We start from the raw sequence: 15440 nt of genomic DNA, 5'->3' as shown, positions 1-15440 counted from the left end.
GCTAACTGGAGTTCACACTGGAAAAATGGAGGACACTCAACATTTCAGAGGATGTTCCAGAATTGATCAAGTGGAGATGGACTAAAAATTAGTTTTGAGCATCTCATACTTTTAAAATGTTTGAAGGCCAATGGTTTTTTGTTCTAGAAATTTGTAAATTATTGAGTGACTAGCTTTACTAAAGATTAATCATTAAAAGGATTGGTATGTTGACCCCTTTCCCTAAATTTAAATCAGAGTTTATTTGCATCTCTGGTGTCTCCTGTAGTTATTCAAAATGACAACCCATTCTGGACTGTCTCCCAGTCATAGGATTAGTATATTGATGGTGGGCAGAAGAAGGAAGGTCTCTGGGTGATTTGGAGTAGATCATTAAGCCTTACCAACTCCAATTAAAATAAATATCATGATAGTTTACGTCAAGTTGCCTATATATTTTTACTGAATGCAAACATTCCCCCTTCCTTCTTAAGCCCACTGCATTTAATGTTAGAAAGTGATTAAAAGACAAAAAAGTAAGAGGAGAAAATGAGACAAAAAGAGGGGAAAACGATCATAAGTAAAAGGAAAAAAGAATACAGTATATATATATTAAGTGACTTACTATTTCAATATGTGTGATGAGCCATACCATGAATTGTATTTTAATTCTACATATAGTAGTTCCAAAAATCATGCCAGGTTGGTTGAAATTTAGTTTCTTTCAATGTTTTAGTGTATATATATGATCCTTTACTGAGCTGTCAGCTTAAAGTGATCATGTGTCCATCCATCAATATTGGGTGCAGTGCATGTTTTAAAAATTGACTGCCTTGAGTTTGCTATAGGATTTTACCTAAGGATTGTTGTATGTTAGAATTATAAAGGAAATGTAATTGGAAACAGCCTTCCCATGGTGTCTGCCCTGACTGAGACATAGAGAACTACATACCCCATGAATTGTTATTGCACTGTCTGTACAAACTTGGCATGGGAATTGTTCACCATGGAGAGCTAACATGCTGCAGGGCGCTGGATGAATTTGAGAGACCTGAATTCAAATCCCTGTTCAGCCTTGAAGTAACTGGGGCCAGTCCTCTCTGTTTAATCCAGTGTTAGAAATCAGCCAGGTGCTAGGCATGTTTTGCAATTGGCACAGGTCCAACTGCAACCACAAAATGCCAGGTTGGTTTCTGGGGAAAACAAAATGTAATTTAGAGAAGGATCTGAAATATTTTCCTTGAAACTTAAATTTGTTTTATTTTGAATTGTTTTATTTGATGTTTTAATGTGTTGTAAACCACTTTGATTTGTTCTTTAAAATATAAAGTGGTATAGAAATGAAAACAACAGCAACAAACTTCATTGGGGGGGCATTCCATTGTGGTGACTGTAACCTAGGTTTAAGGTGCCATTGGGTATTAGATTATATTTCTGAATTTCTAACACTGGTAAACTAATTAACAGGATTGTTGTGAGGATCAAATGCACTGACATAATATACTGCACCTTAAGCTTCTTGGAGGAAGGCAGGAATGCAATTGAGATTAAACCAGTGGTATCACTGTGGTTAAGTATAACTATTATTCCAGTTGTAAACTACTACTTTTTTGCTTTCTGAAACAATTAGTGCTTGCTAGAAATAAGCAAATGATCCCTAATTTCAGACAATTCCGGCAGTTAGATGCACATTTGGTGGCGGCCAGGTGATTGTATGCTATTGCCTGTTGTCCTCCTTCCTCAATCCAGAGGAATTCCTGGAGCATTTGTGCTTCTGTAGTTAATTTGTAGGCTCCTTCATATTCCAAGGCTTCCAGTTTGACCTCCAAAGCACCTAGAAAGAGGTAATGACACAATACAAACGTTAAAGCAAGATTTTATGGGTGGCCACTGCATTGCACTGATGCTATTGCTGACATTGAGCTTTGTTTTTTCATGCCAAAGCCCTAATAATATATAATCCAATGATTTAAAAGATAAGACCAATGTATGTACATGCATTTAGCTCTCTTTTCTTGTATTTATTTTTAGTTAAGACAGAGCATTAATTTCAGAAGAGCTATTTTTGATAGATTGGTGATTGCTTATTTCAGAATTTGATACGTGAATCGTTATGGGATTTCAACTGAAAAAATGTCCTTCCCACTGTGTCACAACAGTGCTATTTATTCAGCCTGAGTCCCCCCCCCCCCCCACTCTGGAGTTATTTGACATCTGAGTATTGGCTGTAGTCCTAAAACATACTTTTAAGGCAGGCAACAGTGGTCTGTAAATATGGTTGTGTAATTTAAAGATTTTGTTTTGCTTGGGTTTCTGCTGTGGCATAGTACAAATGTCCTATATCTGTATATAGTATTGGGTAGCTGATTCTATTGATCTACTGTACTATAATTGCCCTAGCCCTCTGTCTCTGAGTGGCAGGGGTCTGGATAACTTCCCAGGCAAAGTTTCTCCTACAGAGCCTTTCTATTAATGTACAAAAGGACATCTTCGGCTTTACATACCTTTCATCTTCTTGATCTGCCCTCTTTTTGCATCGGTGTCCTTATGACACTGTACTGTTTTGGGACTAAAAGTGGGTACTGTGACTGGGTGTCATCTTGACACTGGCACAATGCCAACCGTGGCCTCTGACCACTTGGGCAACAGAGCAGCTCATCACATGATCAGATGCTTAAGAGTATTTATTTTTGTGTAGTCAGTCTAGCAACCTGTTGGCGTATCTAGTATTCTGTTGCCATATCTCCTTACCAACCTGGTTTAGTATGACTTTTTATTTGCTCTGCAAAGAAAAGCAGGGTGTAGCTTTAAACATATAATTTTTTTTTTTAAAACTTCACTCTTGTCAAACTGGAGCAAAAAAAAATCACACAAAGAAACACATAATTTGTTGACTATTGCTCTGGCATGGCAGTTTTAACAATGTTGGAAGCATGTGTGCATGCTATTTTGTATCAGTTGTGCTCACTATGTTACATCGGGCAGATAATGAGCTTGCTGACCGGAAGGTCAGTGTTTTGAATCTGTGTAATGGGGTGAGCTCCCATTGCTCTCTCCCAGCTCCTGCCATCCTAGCAGTTCGAAAGCATACCAACGTGAGTAGAAAAATAGATGCTGATGCAGCGGGAATGTAAATGGCGTTTCCGTGTGCTCTGGCACTCCTCTTGGTGTCCTGTTGTGCCACAAGCGGTTTAGTCATGCTAGCCACATGACCTTGAAAGCTGTCCATAGACAAACGTCAGATCCCACGGCCTGAAGCGAGATGAGGGCTCTGGAGGCTAGTACTTGGGAGAAAGCTGGTGGAGCAAATCTGTAACACGCATTGTATAATGTAAGCTGTTCTTTTAAGAGTGTACTATACTACAGAACTCCTCTAAACACCTTATATTTACTCATTCAATTATTTGCATCAAATTGTGCTTCATATATTTAGATACTGAAGGTACTTATCTAATCTCTGCTCCCCAATCAAGTATATCGAAATAACTATGTTTAAACATTAAGCTTCGTGGAAAATAATATGCTTCTGGTGCTATCCAGTGAACAGCTTTATAAACAGGGTAGGGCAGGGTAGCCCTATGTAACTTTTCCAGTATAATAAAGGGTTACAGTTCTGGTGAGTTATGTACAGTGGTGGTGGACAGGGCAGGGGAATAAATATCAGGAACCTTGTAGATTCAAGGCACTGTTAGTTTCCAGGACATGAAGTGTCTTAATATTCTCTCTCCTTACAATGCTCCTCAAAATGGTTGAACTATTTGTAGTTAGCAATGTGAGAGTGAAATCTGTAATGCATAAAGTAAAAAACTGAATGTTTGAATATTGACAGTTTCATGTGGAATACAGTACAAGCTATGGTTTTGGGTCCCCCCCCCTAAATCTTTCTATAAGCTATTTGTGGTAACATACAAGAAAAAACAACAACTTTACCCAGATATAAGTACCGTAGCTAGAAAAATCCCAGCTTGTTAAAATTCTACAAATTACATGTCCATTTAAGTTGTGGAGGTTCTGAACCAATGTTTGCAATGATTAATGAGCTGGAGTAGGGCTAATAAAATGAAGCTTAATCCAGATAATGTGGGGGTACTGTTTGTTGATGGGTGTTTTCTGACCAGAAAGTTGGTGTTCATCCTGTTCTGGATAGGATTATGCTTTCCCCTTAAGGATCATGTTTGCATTCTTAAGGGTACATGCACCATTCACCAATGTAGACAGGTTTGCCAGCTGTGGCCTGTTTCGGATGGAGAATGTGGATGCAGCATCCATGATCTAGTAACATACTGTTTAGACTAGAGTAATGTGATGTGCATGGGAATGCCCTTTGAAAACTATTCAGAAAAATAAGTCAGTGAGAAGTACTGAAACTAGATTGCTGACTGGCCCTGGGTATTTGGAGTACCGGTATTTATTACTAGTTTTTAAAGCAGCCACACTGATTCTCGGGCCATTTCTGGACATGATTCAAAATTATGGCATTTATATTTTTTAATTCTGTGGTTTTAGGACTCAGTGTAGTTTACAGATTATGCTCTCACACAAAACTGTCTCAGTGTTTAGATTCTTTACTGAGTCCTTCTGCCTTTGGAGATGAAGTCCAAGATAAAATGTCTATGGTGGTGATTACCTCTGGTTTACTCTGTTTTAATGTGAATTTAGTTCTTTTTGAAATATTTTTATGAGTGTATGTTTTATTTGGTTCAATTTTTTTGGGTAAATTGCTCTGGGAGAATTTTGAAATTTAAGAGCAGGGTAAATATAAACAAATAATTAGAAACTGTTATGCTCACATTTACTTGTTGCTGATCTCAGCAAAATGGTTGATGAGTAGTTTGAATAAATGACCTTGCTATAGGTTTCTGCCTGTCTGACTTGTCAGTGTAATTGACATACCTGGTCTACTGTTGTTATTATTTTTCCTTTGTGGAATTCTTGATTATTTAAACAGGCACTAACTACCCTGTAAGCAGGAGACATTCAAAGTGCAAGTCCTTAAACAATGAAAACAATGTCTTGTTCCAGCCAATTCCAGAATTCTCAGTATCTTAATATATAATTCAAAGCCATATGTTCTCCTAGGAAGCAAGTTACAAACCTATTCACCAGCCATTGTCTACAGAAGTGAAAACTGCAGTCTTAGAATATCCAAATGCCAAATTTTAAATTGCCATATTTTTTTAAAAAAAGCAACAACTTGGTGTATTGCAGGTGTAAATGGTTTTATTTTCTTTATTTTTGTTACTTTAAGGGTGTTTGCACCAAATGGAGGCAAACAACTGTGGTAAATAAGTCTTCGCAATTATTGTAGTTAATTAATATTTTTCACTGACATTGTACATTGGGGCATTTCATCAAAAGCTGTACTGCAAATGTTCCTGCATTTTGCATGTATTGTCATGGAGTGTAATTTTCGCTTAACTGTAGTTTGCTTTTATATATTTTCCCCCTGGTTGTCATGGAAACTCAGTCCAGTGTTGCACTGGCTGCTAACAAGTGCTAGGTTACGTTGCCTTTTATAATGGAGCTGTGTTAGTCATGCTGCAGTTTTTCAGCGATGGAACCCCGTTTGGAGATGTACTTCATAAAAATTATAACATGATTGCAGCATTTTGAGCAGCTTTCAGAATGTAAATATTGGATATTTTATGAACAGTTTCTTTTGTTACAAGAGTTGGGTGCCTAAACTGGCTGTTGGAATCTTCACAGCATCTTTTCATGATAGGGTTTGAAATCTTCTATATTATATTCATAATATCAAATAGCTTGATTAGTGGTATTTTCTTCCTGTGTCATGGAGCTCTGGTGGAAGATGTTAATGTTGTGAAATACAGAAAAGATTTTGCATTCATGTGTTTTATAAGATACCTTTAAAAACGATACCTTAAAAAGTACTCACGGTAAATTAACAATTGCTTTATCTATTGGATCATAGTTTCATCCTTAAAAGCACTACTGTTTGTTCTTATGTGGAGAATGTATTACCATGTTGGTGGTTTAGGTATTGCTGTTAGAGGGAAATTCATTCTTCCTTGTGTTCATATAACTTCCTTAGTTTTTTGTTAAAAAAAAAACAGTGTCAAACTTGGAATATATTTAACTTTAGGGCCATTGAGGTGGCTTTTTTTTTTGAGCAATGGAGTTCTTATGCAAAATAAATCAAACTGAAAAACTGCATGTTCTTTTAGAGTGACAGAACATATCTTGTCTTTGCTTGCTAGTACAGAAGGGCAAATCATGGCCCACAGTACTAAATCAAAGCACAAAATACAGGCAGGCAAATTGTTCTGCGTGATGGGCCACTTTGCAGAATGTGGGTTGCTTCATATTGTGACTCTTCATATGTGTTGTTGTGATGCGAGACCATTAGTAATGGGTGAGGCTTGTAGATCATGGGTAGGCAAACTAAGGCCCGGCGGCCGGATTCAGCCCAATCGCCTTCTAAATCTGGCTCGCAGACAGTCCGGGAATCAGTGTGTTTTTACATGAGTAGAATGTGTCCTTATATTTAAAAAGCATCTCTGGGTTATTTGTGGGGCATAGGAATTCATTCATTTCCCCCCCCAAAAATATAGCCCCCCCTAGGTCTGAGGGACAGTGGACTGGCCCCCTGCTGAAAAGGTTTGCTGACCCCTGCTGTAGATGGTTTTCAGCCTTTCAGCTAGCGTAAGAAAGACCAAGAGCCCAAGTAACTTAATACCTTTGGTACTCAAAATTGATTTAGTTCTTGAGGATATTTTATAGGCTCAGAGAATAAGATATTGAAAAATAGCACAAATATTGCACAAATCTGTTAATAAAAACTGCCTTCATGTATTCAAGTTTGTCTGCTTAGTCATGTGAGCTGGAAACTTTTTTTAAAAAAGCAAAGATTTCAGGGATTTTTCATGAAGCTGTGGGCTGCACAAATATCTCAGCATGTGGTTTGTGGGCCTTACATTGCTTGCTGATTGAGCACAGTCTGTTCTAATTCAACATTTTCTTTTAGCCTTAGACATGATCTAAGATGAGCAAAGGACAGCTTGTGTAATTCTCCAGAACTGTAAATGTACACAATACAAGAAAGCTATGTATAGAAAAAAGCAGTTCAATCCTGCCTAAATCATGTGAACCTGGACTCTAAAATCTCCTTTCAGGTTATGCTTAGTGGTAAGATTTGCTCTTTGCAAGTTCCACCTCAGCTAATTGTTAAGGAAATTTTCAAAGTGCATTGCATAGTTTTTAGGAAAGAACAAATATATTATGTACCTTAGGTGTGTGTGGTTATAACAAACTAAAACAAGTTGTGTTTGTCTTTAATTTCGAGCATCTGTTTTGTTTCCATTTTTTATATTAAAAGGAAAGAGGATGGTATTTAGGATTGGGATAGTAGAAATTAAAAAAAAAAATCATTGCATGAATAGCTTTCTTGATTGTCATGTGCTTCATGTTATTGTGTAGACTTCCAAAATCATGTTATTTTTCTTGCTGAAAAATAGTCTGAACAGATAAAGGTAGGGTCCAGCAAGTATCTTCTGTGTATCCAAGTATTTCCACATGCATTCATTGGGAATACTCTGGGTCCCCCAATTTGAATGTGGCTGATTCATTGTGTTGGAAGCTATTACAAAGCATTTCCCTAAATTTCTGGTGTGCTTATTTGATTGACTACAGGCTGCAGTGAAAAAGGGGAGGCCTCTGTATTGCAAAAATGGGTAGAAGCATAGAGCAATATTTTCACACCTCTTTGCATCCTGCACATTAGCAGTAAGCCTCAATTGTGGAAATGGTGGGGGGGAACAAGAAAGTCAGAAATCTGAGTTTCATTCTGAAGGGACTGTGTTCATGAAGAAGCCTGTTCATGTGTGGAGCTGAACATGAAATGTATGAGTGTAAGGCTTATACCAACTACTGTAGGATCTGGGGAAGTAAGTATTATCTGCATTTTTGAAGGCAGAGCCTTTAACACTGGGTTGGCGAAATGTGACCTTCTACATGTTGCTGGGAGGAAAAAAAACCCATCATCACTGACTTGACCATCCTAGTTGGGGCTGATGGAGATAGGAGTCTGACAACATCTGGAGGGCCACAGGTTCCCCACCTCCACTTTAACTAATGGTTAAAACAAGCCAGATATAAATGGGTTTTTGCAGCTTTTTTGTGTAAAGAAATAAGATTATTATTTATTTATAGCAATTTATACTGCTCATTAGCAATAGGATTTTAGGTCAATGTACAGTTTTTAAACCATAAAATACACAAATACTGCATAAACATAGAATCAAAGATAATGTAAAACAACAGTAGTGCCCAAGGTTTAAAAAGGGCTCTGACATGTTTGCTTTTCTGAGTCCCTTTTAGACCTTGGGCACTGCTGAAAAGCTTTAGAAAATAAAAGCCTCACAAAATAAAAATGGTATTTACCTGGTGCTTAAAAATACTCAACACAGGCACCAGTTGAGGGCATTCCACAACCAGGACACCTCTACTGAAAATGCTTTACCCAGAGCAATTGTTTACCCCACCTCATTTGGCAGGGGCATTAATGTATTGGTGTCCAGTATTGTGAGCCAAGGATACCCATGTAAAACCAAAACAAATGGCTATTGTAAAGTGATATATCTCTTATTGGTCTAAATATATCACTTGCTAAAGTGATACCTTATGTACCACTGAGGTAGGTTAGATGCTATCTTAATTTGTATTGCATTGTCAGGGTCAGCTCAGCAGAGATACACCAAGAAAATGTTGATTTTTACTAGCTGGCTTTAGACGAATAACTGCTAGCTTCTAAGTATTTGACGTATAGGCTTGTAGGGATGTGAAGAACTGAAAGGGGTAGACAATACATATATTGTCAAAAACATTCTCTGAGCTCCTTAAATCAGGATTCATACTCTTTAGGTACTTAGCTTCTTTCAGTTTTCTCTTTACATTAATATATCAACATGAATAAATGTAAGTATGCTTACTCATAAAGTTCAGAGGCAGCCTTTTGAGCTTGATCAAAGATAATCGAGTGTTCAGAAGTTGGATGGAGAGTGGGGGAAGCAAGTTCCAGTTTTCAGGAATTTTTTTTTGGAGAAAGCTAGAATTGTATTAAACAAATACTGCTTTCCATACATGTTTTCAGTCTTCTTTTAGGGATTGACACATTGTGGTTCAGCCTGCCTTCTAGTAATTTAATGAAAAATGTCATAATTATCAGATAGAGAAGTTACCTGTAGTATCTTAGACAAATCTAATAATTGAATAATTTTAGTTTAAATTGGGGGTGGCTAACCGGCAGATGTTTATGAACTACAATTCTGATCACCCCCAGAATCTGTGGTTAATTGTCAGGGGTGATAGGATTATATTCCTGTGGAAGGGAGACTAAAAATGAACAACAAAGGTGGGCTCTGTAAGATATTTACTCTGCAAAGTAAAGTAAACACCTAGGTGTTTCCTTGCGCTGCTCTGGTTCACCAGAAGCGGTTTAGTCATGCTGGCCACATGACCCAGAAGCTGTCTGTGGACAAACGCCGGCTCCCTCACCTATAGCGTGCAACCCCAGAGTCATTCGCGACTGAACCTAACGGTCAGGGGTACCTTTACCTTTATCACCTAGGGTTGATTTTTTTTGAAGATCTTGTTGCGCTTTCTACATGTTTTGTTTATTTAAAATACTTGTTTTGACTGTTTATATTTATTTGTTTATATTGAGATTAATCAAATAATCTTATCCTTGATGGCAGCTGGTGATTTTTTGTTTCTTTTGATTTTTAAAAGATTACTATTATTATTTTTCTTATATTAGCAGACAACCTTTTTTTAGAATTATAGGAGTTATAGTGCAGCAGTGTCTAGAGGGAACCAGGTTTGCCACCCCTGCATTTAATGGCATGCTTCTCAGTAACAGTTGCATGCCCGTCTGTTCTGTAAACTCTTCCTCTTATCCAGGGTACCCCACTCAGAATTTTTTTTTTTAAGCTGCCAGTAGTTCTTTTTAGCTGAATACAACTCCTGTATTAGAGTAACAGACTATTCAGTTGGTCAGCAGGCTGAAATGAGTCATCTTGAGGGATCTGGTTTTGGCTAGAATTTTGCTAAAACAACCACAAAACACTGTTTACATCTGACAAGAACTTGTTTCTAATAAAAGGAAATTACACACAATTTCATATACAATATAGGTTTGTTTTAGGTTTCCAGACAAAAAGGGAGGTAAAGCCCTATTTACAGTGTACTATAAATCCAGCACATTTATGTGCTGCAAATGTGGCTGGAATAGTCCAATATCCCATCAACTGTGGTGTTGGTGACATCTCGCTTTCTGTTATACTAGAAGTAGGGATTGGCACAAGGGTTTCAGATGGCTGGGGCATTAATTTTTCAGTAGCATGAGCCTATTTACTTAGGATTCCCTAATCATTTATTGCTAATAGTATATAAAGGACTGTGCCTGTGCAAGAAAAGCTGTCAGTCTGTTTGAAACCAAAACCTGGCCTCTAAGATATTCTGTGCTATAGCTGCAGTTTTCCTTTTCATTTGAAGTTCAGTATTTTTCAGGGTGCTGCTTGGATGTCAGCAATGCAAAATATCAGAATTAAGAATTGGAGGAACAACACCAGAAATATATCAGTGTGAGCAGACCAGGGTGGAAAATAATGAATACACATAAGTGCTTGGTACTAATCAGTGGATGAAATACCCTGTGATTGTTGGGTGCACACACTAATGCAGGCTTCCTTAACCTTGGCCCTACGGATGTTTTTGGCCTACAACTCCCATGATCCCTAGGTAGCAGGACCATTGGTCAGGGATGGTGGGAATTGTGGTCTCAAAATATCTGGAGGGCCGAGGTTGAGGAAGCCTGCACTAACATAAATGAAAATAAACTTCTTGAGTTGTGGCATTTTTTAAAAAAGATCAACATTGTTCTGCAACAATTTGTTCTTTAAAAGGAATAAGGTAGAATTTTCAGATGGACCAGTGTTTTTGCCAAATAGAACCTCTATGAAGGCTTCCATTTACATTTCACTGAAAGATTATAAGAGTATCAGTTGTTATAAAGATAATTTTCAGAAGTGTTAGATTCCCCCCCCCCAATTTTTGACACATTCTAAGATTATACTTCTGTTCAACATAAAATGCATGTTGCTTGCTTTCTCTTTCCTAACTTCTGGAATAGACATCTGAATTAGCTTCTTAGACACTAAGTACCCAACTAAAATATTTATTTATTACACTGCTATCCCGCCTTTCCTTCAAGAGGGTCATACGTAGTTCTCCATCTTCCCATTTTACCACAACAATCCTGTGAGGTATGCTAGGCTGAGAAGTAGTGACTGGGCCAAGGTCACGCAGTAAGCTTCATGGCTGAATGGGAATTTAAACCCTGGTTTCTCAGGTCCCAATCCAATCCTCTAACTACTGTAGTATAGTGACTGGAGTGTTGAACCTGAACTGGGAAATGAGGATTAAAATTCTTCAACGATGAAGCACTGTAGATTGCTTCAGGCCATATTTCTGTCTAAATTGCTTAGCAGGATTGTGAGGATAAAATGGGATAACCTTTTGAACTTCTTGGAGGCATGGCAAGATACAAATACGATAATCAAGGATGCAGGATACTAATATTTTCTACATTATTATTATTTTTATTATTATTACCACCACCACCCCACCCACCCATCTGGGTTTCCCCACCCACTCTGGGCAGTTTACAGCATATAAAGTTTGCAAGCTTCTACAGTCTTTCCCATAAAAATAGGCCCAATAAAATGTATCACTTTACTTGCTTTGTTTCTTCTTTGTATTACATGCAGCTTCCATTCTGTTTAGCATTGCAAAAGATCCCTATGGCAGAAATAGAAGTGTAACATGAGAGAGGCATTATGCTTTGTCTTTTTTTTTAAGTGCTCTCTTGAAAACTAATCAGTCCTCCTTTGCTTTTCATTTCAACACTCCCTCCCCATCTGTTCTTTACTTTTACCTAGTTCCCTGGAAGTCCATGTACCACCTGCCTCCTAAATTTGCCCTTCTTTTCCAGTTACTTGTCTCCAGACTATATGCTTCTTTTTCATGTTGTTCCTCCTTTTTGATGTTCATGGTTATGTGTTTAAGATTGCTAGTCTGGCTTCACTCTTCTAGCTGACATAGGTGCTATGCACATAAATATTAAAATGTGTTTTCAGGTCATTGTATTAAACTAAAACCAGTTCTGGCTCTGATGTGTGGTTAACTCCATTGCTTAGGAGCATCATGTTAACAGAGCAGGAAATCCTTTGGGTTTTTCTCAGTACAGAAGGCTTGGTACTGCCATAAAAGGAGGGGTTGTTTGTTTTGTTTTTTGGTATATGAAGGGTTCCTTTCCAAATAAAGAGTAGTCAGCCTTGCCTTCATGATTAAATAAGTAGCTAATATTTATGTACATGAAATCTTAAGTAACAATGCATACATTTCATTTTTTAGCTCAGCCCCTGGAGTTCTTATATGACATAATTTTAGCAAACATTGGTGGTTGACTAAGCTGGGATACTAGTATTAAAGACTGCTCACCATCTGCTTCAGCATTTTTGAACATGTCAGAGGTTCTCTCCAAATGGAATGTTCTGTACTTGGCTAGGCCTCCTGCTGTCTGGATTGGTTTGTCATGCATTGTAGCACACTGGTTCATTTTCCTAGTTCAGTTCTGGCTTTTATTGTTATATTTGAAGTTATTTTTATATGTCTATATAGAGGTATCGCTATAAAGCAGGCCTGTCCAACTGGTTGATCACAATCTACTGGTCGATCACGGGCTTTCCCTGGTCGATCCTAAAAAAAACCCCTCAACAAACAACTGTGGTCTCTCCCCCTAAAAAAAACGCTCAACAACTTTGGTGAAGCCTCCCTCAAAAAAGCTCAACAACTCTGGTCAATCCAATGGGAAGATCACTGCCAGTTTATTTATAGTGGGAGTAGATCATAGTCTCTTGGAAGGTGGACACCCCTGCTATAAAATATTGCTAGATATTCAGGTATTGTAGCACAGTTTTTAAAATCCACAATTAAAAGACAGCTCATCCTTTACAAGACCAAAGAGCGTTTTTGGCCGGCCTGGTATGGAGACAGTATAATCCTCTCCTTTTGAATGAGTTAGTACTCTTCAAAGTGCTCTACAACTTATATTTTCACAATGACGCTGTAATGCTAGTTTGTAATTGAGGCTAATTTTTTAAAGGCCAATGTTCAATGACCACTCAGATATAGGTCTCTGAAGCCCTAACCTAACACTCCTATTACTCAATACCCCACAACCTCCAAAAGAGGTTTATGCACGGGACCCAGGTGTTTATAGGGCCAGGCGTGCTAAGCTTCAGCTGTAGAACTGCATCATGCATCCGGCTACAGTTTGATGGCGATTGTTGCATTACTTTGCTCAAATTTAAATAGCCTTGCCACCTTTTGTTTTTCTACTAGAGATTGGTGATTTTTATTGTAGTTGCCTAGTGCTGTCTTTTATAGGTTAGCCTTGACTTCTTTTACTTAAGAACAGCTGGCTTCACTGCAATTATGAGTCACAGTTTGCTTGTTCTGGAATGATAATAGCAAGCACCAGATATCTTATTCTTATGGTAGTGTTAGCTATAAAAAAATTTGAAGGTGATACTTAAAAAGGAAGGATATATTTTATTGGTGAATATTAGCTTTGCTAATGTTTATGTAAATGCTAGCATGGGATAGTTATATGATACAATTGCCAGTAAATTTCACGAGCTCTTACCTGTACGGTACTTACAGCATATTGTTATTACTTTTGTATTTAAACCAGGACAAGAAGTAAATAGTTTGATTTTAAAGTAGTATTTTTTTTCTGAGGGAGCAAACCTGTGCTACTCTCTTTCTTTGTGAATGTATTCTTTCTATTCACTTGTCTTGAAAAAAATTCAGTTTCTAAGAGTAACCAGAATGATTAGTAAATAAGTTATGTAATTATGTGAATCCCAGGTTATCTTGATCAAGTAGGTCTCTATAAGTGTAAGTGCAAATTCAATGGCTAAGATTCCACCCCTCCCCAAAACCTACCAAAGACCAGATATCTTTTCTTCTCATTTTATTCTGGCTTTCTGAAAAGATTTTGTCAAATTTTATTTCAATATTTTCTATGTATGTGACTCTGAAAATAGATTATTTTTTAAGAGGGCTGAAAGGAAAATCCCAGTTGCACAAGTAGGACATCACAGTGCTATCACCCAGTGGACTGTTGAAGTAGCAAAGCACATTGGGAATAGAATTCAACAAGATATTTTTATGAGGTGTAATAATTTTAGCATGCTCCCCCCCCCCTGAAGCTTGCATTGTGAGTCTTTATATTTATGTAAGATCATTTTTGTTTGTCTTTCAGAATACAGAGCTTCTTTGGAGACATCTCTTTGTTGGATTTTATCCATGTCCTGCTAACCACTACTTTCAGCTATGGAATCGGTAACTATTTTATTGCTTCCCCCACCCCAAGCACTCCCCCCCCTTCAGTGGAATAGCTTTTGTAATAGCGAATACAAAAACAGAATATGACTATGAATCGCGATAGTGATTTTTCATTTATTATTCTTAAAATGTAAATATTTAATAGGTTTTAATAAGAGTAGTTGTGTTAGAATTGGTTTTGTAGTGCAGATAAAATGTCTTTAGCTTATTAAGAAACTAGTTTTAGTTGTAGTGCAATGTATAGCAGCATCACAAATAAGGCCTGAGGGTGAACTTCCCTGCAGTACCTGACAAAGGTTTTGTAGGGAAATTACAAATACAGGCTATGGCTTTCATTTTATCATCACCAAGACATATATTGCGTAAGTTATCATCTCAGGGAAACTTTCTGATTTAGATGCTTGGATAAAGCACCACTGTGGCATTTTTCTCTGCAAAGACACTGTTGAATCAGCAGCCAAGGACTTATAAACTACCATAAAACCTGCCTTGCAATTAGGCACTTGGCTGGTTACCTGTGGCAAGCAACAACTATAAGCTGACAATCCTATTACTGTACATGCAAGTTCTCTACAAATTCACTTGCATGCAACACAAGGGAAGAAGGGGAATGATTGGAATCACTATTCTTAGAAGTAAAATTTGTAGAACATTTTCAGTGTGATTAAACAAGGTTTATATAACAGCGGTGACCAAGCAAAAAGAGTAGTCCAGTTATGTGCCATTCTACAAGACCTGCCTCCTGTGTCCACTCATACAGCTCTCCCTCTCATCCAGATTGAATCTGTCAAAGCTTATACATACCACACACTCCATGGTGCTAACAGAGACCCAGCGGTGAGAGGCAAACTTAGTTTTTTGTTCCTGAAAGGAAAAGGTCTTTCCCTACTTCTGGAGGATGGAGAGAAATGTCAGATATTTGGCTAAATTGGGGATTGTTTCCTTACTGTAGGTGAGAAGATTCATGCTGAATAATGTTCTCTCTTAAGGACTTTTTCTAGGGTAGTTTTTACCAATAAGAGATAATTAGT

General features: G+C 37.6%; 1 protein-coding gene across 5 annotated transcripts in view; it reads left to right on the top strand.

Annotated features, from left to right (window-relative positions):
* Nucleotides 1-15440, top strand: part of ANKRD11 (ankyrin repeat domain containing 11) — a 190363-nt gene that overhangs the window by 7789 nt on the left and 167134 nt on the right. For all 5 annotated transcript variants that reach the window (XM_053400020.1, XM_053400017.1, XM_053400022.1 and 2 more), the window contains exon 2: nt 14327-14406. The gene's annotated coding sequence lies outside the window, so the exon portion shown is untranslated. The remainder of the gene's footprint in view (nt 1-14326; nt 14407-15440) is intronic.

This window comes from Podarcis raffonei, chromosome 8 (assembly GCF_027172205.1).
Source record: "Podarcis raffonei isolate rPodRaf1 chromosome 8, rPodRaf1.pri, whole genome shotgun sequence".
NCBI lineage: Eukaryota > Metazoa > Chordata > Lepidosauria > Squamata > Lacertidae > Podarcis > Podarcis raffonei.
The sequence above is the reverse complement of the archived record's forward strand: the minus strand, read 5'-3'. Positions and strand labels throughout refer to the sequence as shown.